General features: G+C 41.1%; 1 pseudogene; it reads left to right on the forward strand.

The window, feature by feature from the left end:
* Window positions 1–1,117: 1,117 nt before the first annotated feature.
* Window positions 1,118–6,141, forward strand: part of LOC107687883 (contactin-associated protein-like 5) — a 98,582-nt pseudogene continuing 93,558 nt past the window's right edge.

Raw genomic sequence — 6,141 nt, forward strand, 5'->3', positions numbered from 1 at the left:
CACTCGAAGTAGATTGGTCTCTCTAAGCGAGATCCCAATTCGTCGGTCATCCGACGTGACGTCTCCGTTCCCTCCTTCAGGGAACGAGGGTTACCATACGTAACCGAGACGTTACAGATGCATACATTTTTTTGTGCTGTTTTGTTTTTAACATAAAACATTGAATACTGATATATGAAATAAGTTAAAACATGAAAAAAATAGTCGAAAAGTGAAATTAAAACTGCCAGTAGGTGGCAGCAAGGGACGATTAATGAGAGAGTCATTGAGATTCAACCGATTCATTCAAAAGGCTGATTCATTCAGGAACAAAGCATTTGATTTTTGGTGCGTTCCAAACGGGATATATCGCCCTCTGAAGGGCACTTCGGAGTGAAAACAATCATGTCCGCCAAATTGAAGGGTCGTTCCAAACTGAAGTGCTCGAAACTGGCCACTTCAATAGGGTTGGGTATCGAAAACCGGTTCCAAATTTCCAAGAACTGGGTATCCGATAAGACGCGTGCATTTCGATTCTGCTTAACGATTCCTGCGTTCGCATTTTAATGTGATTAAAAACGATTTAAGTGCAAGCAATTTAAGTGAAGGAACGGAAAGAACTTGCGCCCTGTTTGCGTGCAGTGCACACGAAGCGCAAGCGCGAGCACAGAGAACATAGGGCGTGGTGCAGGTTCCCGGTTTGTGTCCGTTCTCGAACCGTTCCGTGTACTTCCACTGTAGAAAAGGTTGTTCCGGGCCGAAACTGACTTATTTCATATTTGTCGACCAATATGCAGAAAACTACGTCAGTATATCATCATAAACACAGCCGTTTTTGTCTTACGTGAACGTAAACAGATGAGAAAGAAAACACACATGTACAGTATTTTTAGATCTGCGTGCGTTCGGTGTTAAAGAGACAGCAGCCTAATAAACAAATAACTGATCTGCTTTACGCCACTGTGCAGCTCGGTGAACGTAAGTGTCCAGTGCTCGCACTGGACACAGCAGATTGAGTCTCTCCTGGCCTGCTTCCTGGAAGGGAGGAGGACAAAAGGCTTGTAGTACAATGGGACCTGGCGACCAGGTGGGCACCTTAGGGACATACCCGGGTTTCGGGTAAAGGAACGCCCTAACCATGCCCGGGGCAAACTCCAGGCCTGACACTGCAAGAGCCTGGAGGTCCCCTATCCTCTTCAGCGAGGATATAGCGAGCAAGAAGATAGACTTAAGCGTGAGGAGCTTATCTGAAGTGTCTTCGATGGGTTCAAAGGGAGCTTTGCACAGAGCCTCCAGAACCACTGCCAGATCCCATGAGGGCACCTTAGTGCACTGTACTGGCCTCAGCCTCTGGGTACCACGGAGGAAACGTGTAACTAACGGGTGTTTCCCCAATGACTGACCACCCTGAAGGGCGTGGTAAGCAGCTATGGCCGCCACGTAAACCTTCAGAGTGGAGGGAGATAACCCTGCGGAGAATCGCTCCTGCAGAAACTCCAGGACTGAACCAACTGGGCAGTTGACTAGGTCTTGCAGTCGCTGTCCGCACCAAGAGGTGAAAAGTTTCCACTTCAAGGCGTACAGTTTCCTCGTGGCGGAAGCTCTGGACTGGAGTCGTGTGTATCCTCACCCGAGATATAACGTGGGCAAGGAGGAACACACGACTTGAAACGCCGTCCGAACGCCACATTCTTTTTTGATTTTGGCATTCTTTTTTTTCTCGCTTAACTTTTTTTACTGACTGAGTGCTTTGCATACATTCACACACACGCCACAGACGCGCTCGCTGAAGAGCAAAAGCTAACAGGCGAGCTGGCCGGATGTGCCTTTATGCTTCCTGGCTGCTTACGTCACCCCGCTCGTGACGTCTCGCTTCGCTATTGGACTGATTTCGCACAGGCTTCAGTACGGTGTCTCGCCGAGGGCGTTCCCAAAGCGTTCGACGCAGCTCGAGTTCCTGAAGGGGAACTATGCAGTGTTTTTAAGCTTTTAATTGCAGTTTCTGTACCTGAAATTGTTCAGTTGTATTTATTTATGATATTGCTAATTGATTTGTTTGTTCCTATCTTATTACTGACTGTTTACTTGTCTTTAACACTTTAATATTTGAAATTTATATTAATCTAGTTGTTTTTGCTGTGGTATTTTTTTTTTTTTAAACATAGGCAAAATTCCTCTTGCAGTGGTCTGTAGGCTGCTGATTTTTGCTCATGTTATTCAGCTGCAACAGAATGCGTTGTAAAAAGACAGAATAAATGTTTGACATCTAAATGTTTGACTTAATTTTTTTATATTGAATTTTTTAGGAATCGATAAGAATCGGAATCGGAATCGATCAAATTCAAACGATACCCAACCCTACACTTCAAAGGGCCCTTTGGAATGAAGGATTTCGAAGGGTACAACTGATGGACACTTCGGGCTCCCATGATCCTTTGCTCAGATTCTTTGCATGATGACGGTGCCTCCATGTGGGCATGTGATGATGACGCAGAAGGGCACTTCAAGAAACAGTTGTTTGGTCCCCTACACCCTTCAAACCTTCGAAGCTCTCACTCCGGAGGATAAACCCTTTGAAGGGATTAGGGCGTAGGGATGAGCCCTTCCAAATGGAACGCAGGGTTTGTTAATGAGGGAATCACTGAATAATTTTTATCAACCGATTTGTTCAAAAAGCTGATTAATTCAATGAGTAAACACTGTCCATTGCTCAGAGATGCAAACCAGTGGTGTGTGATCTTTGGAACTATTTTCGTTGGCAAAATTGAGCAAAAACAAGCAGTATTAAATTATATAAATATAAAAAAGCATACAAAAGCATTTTTGCCGTCTACAATTTAGAATGTATGGAATTTTGAGATTTAATAGACTAATAAATTAACGTGCGTGCACTCTGTGTGTGATTTGATGATATAGCCTACTTGATAATGTCAGATCGCACATCATTAAAACAACACTTACCATATTATCGCAGATACACTGTATATCGCACAAACCCCAGCCTTGACTTGAGTGTTTGCACATGAGCAAAGGTGTTTTTAGGAGTCTAACTTGCAGACGCCAGACCACTGATTCGTCAAACCTGCTTTCCTGCAATCCGTGTTCTTCTGACTTCTGACTATTTTGTAGTAAGTAACAAATATGCTTCGGGGAAATGTATTGGAGTAAAAGTATACATTTTAATTAGGAAATGTAGTGGAGTAAAAGTAAATGTTGGCTGAAATAATATAAAAACTCAAGTAAAGTACAGATACTCCCAAAAAATACTTAAGTACTATAACAAAGTATTATTACTTCGTTACATTACACCACTGTACGGCACCAAACAAAGGTGACTTAATGACTGTGTTTTCATTTTTGCATTAAATGTCTTTAAAACCACATCTGCATCTACAATCATTCAAAGCATCATGCTTAAATCAACCTGTTCTGCAAATCTGTTCTGCATCTCAGCCCAAAGAAGACTAGACATCTAATCGAATAATCTCAATTAATCAATTAACAAGACAGATTTGTCAGTTTGAGGTAGACTGACGAGACCCCATGGGTGTTGGAAGTTCGAGGTGCATCGATCAGATGGTGTAAATAAAACTAATTATGCACTTTATTCATCCATTGTTTGTTTTTAGCATCACAGTGGTGCAAAAACACAAAATAAGCTACATTATGCTCCTAGCAGGAGGTATAGCGGAGGCCATCTGCACCCCTCGGCAAAATGAATAAAGGGAAAAGAAGTGACTAAAATTCAAATTCATCCTTTAAGCATGCAGAATGTAGCCAGAAGGCTGTCGCAGTGCAGTTTATGTAGTGTAAATGAATAACATGGGGATAATTGGAGTGGTTATTCCATGCTTACATGGCAATAGATGATAAACTCTCGTGTGCTCAGCATTTTGAAACCCCTGTTATACGTGTTGGTCCACAGATCTGTATTCGCTAAAGATAAACTCCCAGACATGATCATAAATACTAACCATTTTTTTTTTTTTTAGATTTGAGTGAGAACGGCAGTCCAAGAGCTGCATGTGTTTGCAAAAGGTGTCTGATGACCCAGTATGGTGCCGACCTCCTACCAACAGACAGCTGGCTGTAGAGCAATTCTGAAGTAATTTGAGTCTCAAGATTCTTGTAACAAAACAAAATCTAACTCTCAACACGAGTACAGAAATCCGATGGACTTACACTGACGGAGAAACATGATTCGTATCTAGAGACCTGAATATCAGAAAATTGAAGGTGGGATCTTATTACAACCACCCAGAACACCCTAGCAACCACATGGCAACCAGTGCAGAGTTGGAATTTTAATTAAATTGGTCAGGAGTTTCAAGAAGTTGAATCATAATTTCAAGACTTTGTGAAGGCAATATTCAAACTTTGTCTTGACAACTTTGTTTTTTAGTTGCATTTTACAGTCAAGTTGAATTTGTTTGAATTTTACTTCCTTAAATTCAAATTCTACATTCTTTTTTTCTGCCTCAATTCAAATTTAACAATAGAGTGCTGCAGGGATGACTTTGTTTGGTTGGTTTCATTGTCCTGAAATCATTGAGTTTTTTATGTTTGGGTTGGCCCTGTAGTGCACAACACAACGAAATCACCACAATACAACGCATAGGACTAATTTCGTTGTGTTGTGCTACTTTCACTGTGTTGCAGCTTGTTTCCATTGTGCTGTGCTAATTTTGTTGTGTTGTGTTAATTTTGTGTTGCACCCCTGCAGCTTGCAGGGTCCTCCATTGCTTTAAATTAGAAACCCTTGGCATCAGTATGCCGACACGAAAGGCACTGGGAATTTTATTGTCATGATTAAATTATATATTTGGGTAATACTATTGCCATTATTGCATATATGTTTGGGTGTGATTTTTCAATGTAAACAGTCACAACAGTTTTATTTACATTACACTATTTACACATATATGAGCACGTAACCCAACCCCTGCCTCTAAACCTACCATTTGTCAATAAAACACAAGATATAACAGGCAGATATAGCTACAGTCATCATTTATTCAAACAATATTAATATTCCAAGTCTTCCAAGGCAAAATTATTGATTTTTTGAGAGGAATAGACGTGATCGCCGTCTCTGTCCGCCGTATAGCTCAGATCCTGTGTGTGTGCAAATTCAAAAAATGCCTCCAGAAGAAGCCTTACATCAGACTTTGTTGTGAAATGTTATTGGCTCTTGTGTGTCTCGTGACCAATTGCATCATGCTACGGGAGTATCTACGGGAGTACGGGAGTTTGCGCTCTTCTTCGCGTAAAGATATCGTATGGCTTCAGAAGACTTGAAATGCAACACGACTTGTTGGTAATTCTTTTATACTGCTTGTTTATGGTCAGTTTATGCAATAAATACCTGTGACTGTACTTTTATTTGCCTGCTACGTGTTTTATATTGTTCAGAATGGGTAGGTTTAGGGTAGGGGTGGGGTTAAGTGCTTCAATGAAAGTATACATTTATATAAAATTATTTCTATTTTTTACAAATGCAAACCATTAAATTAAGACAAACAACTGAAAACAATGGAGAACCCTGCACGTTGAAAGTGACGCTAAAAGGATACCCCTGTGCGTCAAAAAATATCGCTAAAGGGGTACCTTGAGCGTCAAAAAGTGACGCCAAGGGGTCCTGATCAAGCGTCAATATGTGACGAGTTGGGAGTGAGAAGATGTTTCTGTTGTGTTCATTTTCTTGTGTTGTGGCTTGTTTCCATTGTGTTGTGCTAATTTTGTTGCGTTGCGGCTTGTTTCCAATGTGCTGTGCTAATTTTGTTGCGTTCTGACTTGTTTCCGTTGTGTTGCGGCTTGTTTCCATTGTGTTGTGATAATTTCGTTGTGTTGCGGCTTGTTTCCGTTGTGTTGTGGAGATTTCATTGTGTTGTGCACTACTGGGCCACGGTAGGTTTTTGGTTAAATGGCCGAAATGATGTGTGTGGTTAACACAAACTCAAGATATTTTCATTTTACATTTTATTCTATACCCCCACCACCTTTTTTTTGAGACTCCTTTACTTGTCTTGAAAAGGCAGTTGCTAACAAGTGTCTAAAGACTACAAAGGCTGTCAGGAACATTAAATGTCATGACACCAAACAAGTAAACTCATCTAATAGTCCACTTTCACAGCCTTGTAGTGTTTATGATCACACTCTTTC

This window comes from Sinocyclocheilus anshuiensis, unplaced genomic scaffold (assembly GCF_001515605.1).
Source record: "Sinocyclocheilus anshuiensis isolate Anshui unplaced genomic scaffold, SAMN03320099.WGS_v1.1 scaffold273, whole genome shotgun sequence".
Classification (NCBI taxonomy): domain Eukaryota; kingdom Metazoa; phylum Chordata; class Actinopteri; order Cypriniformes; family Cyprinidae; genus Sinocyclocheilus; species Sinocyclocheilus anshuiensis.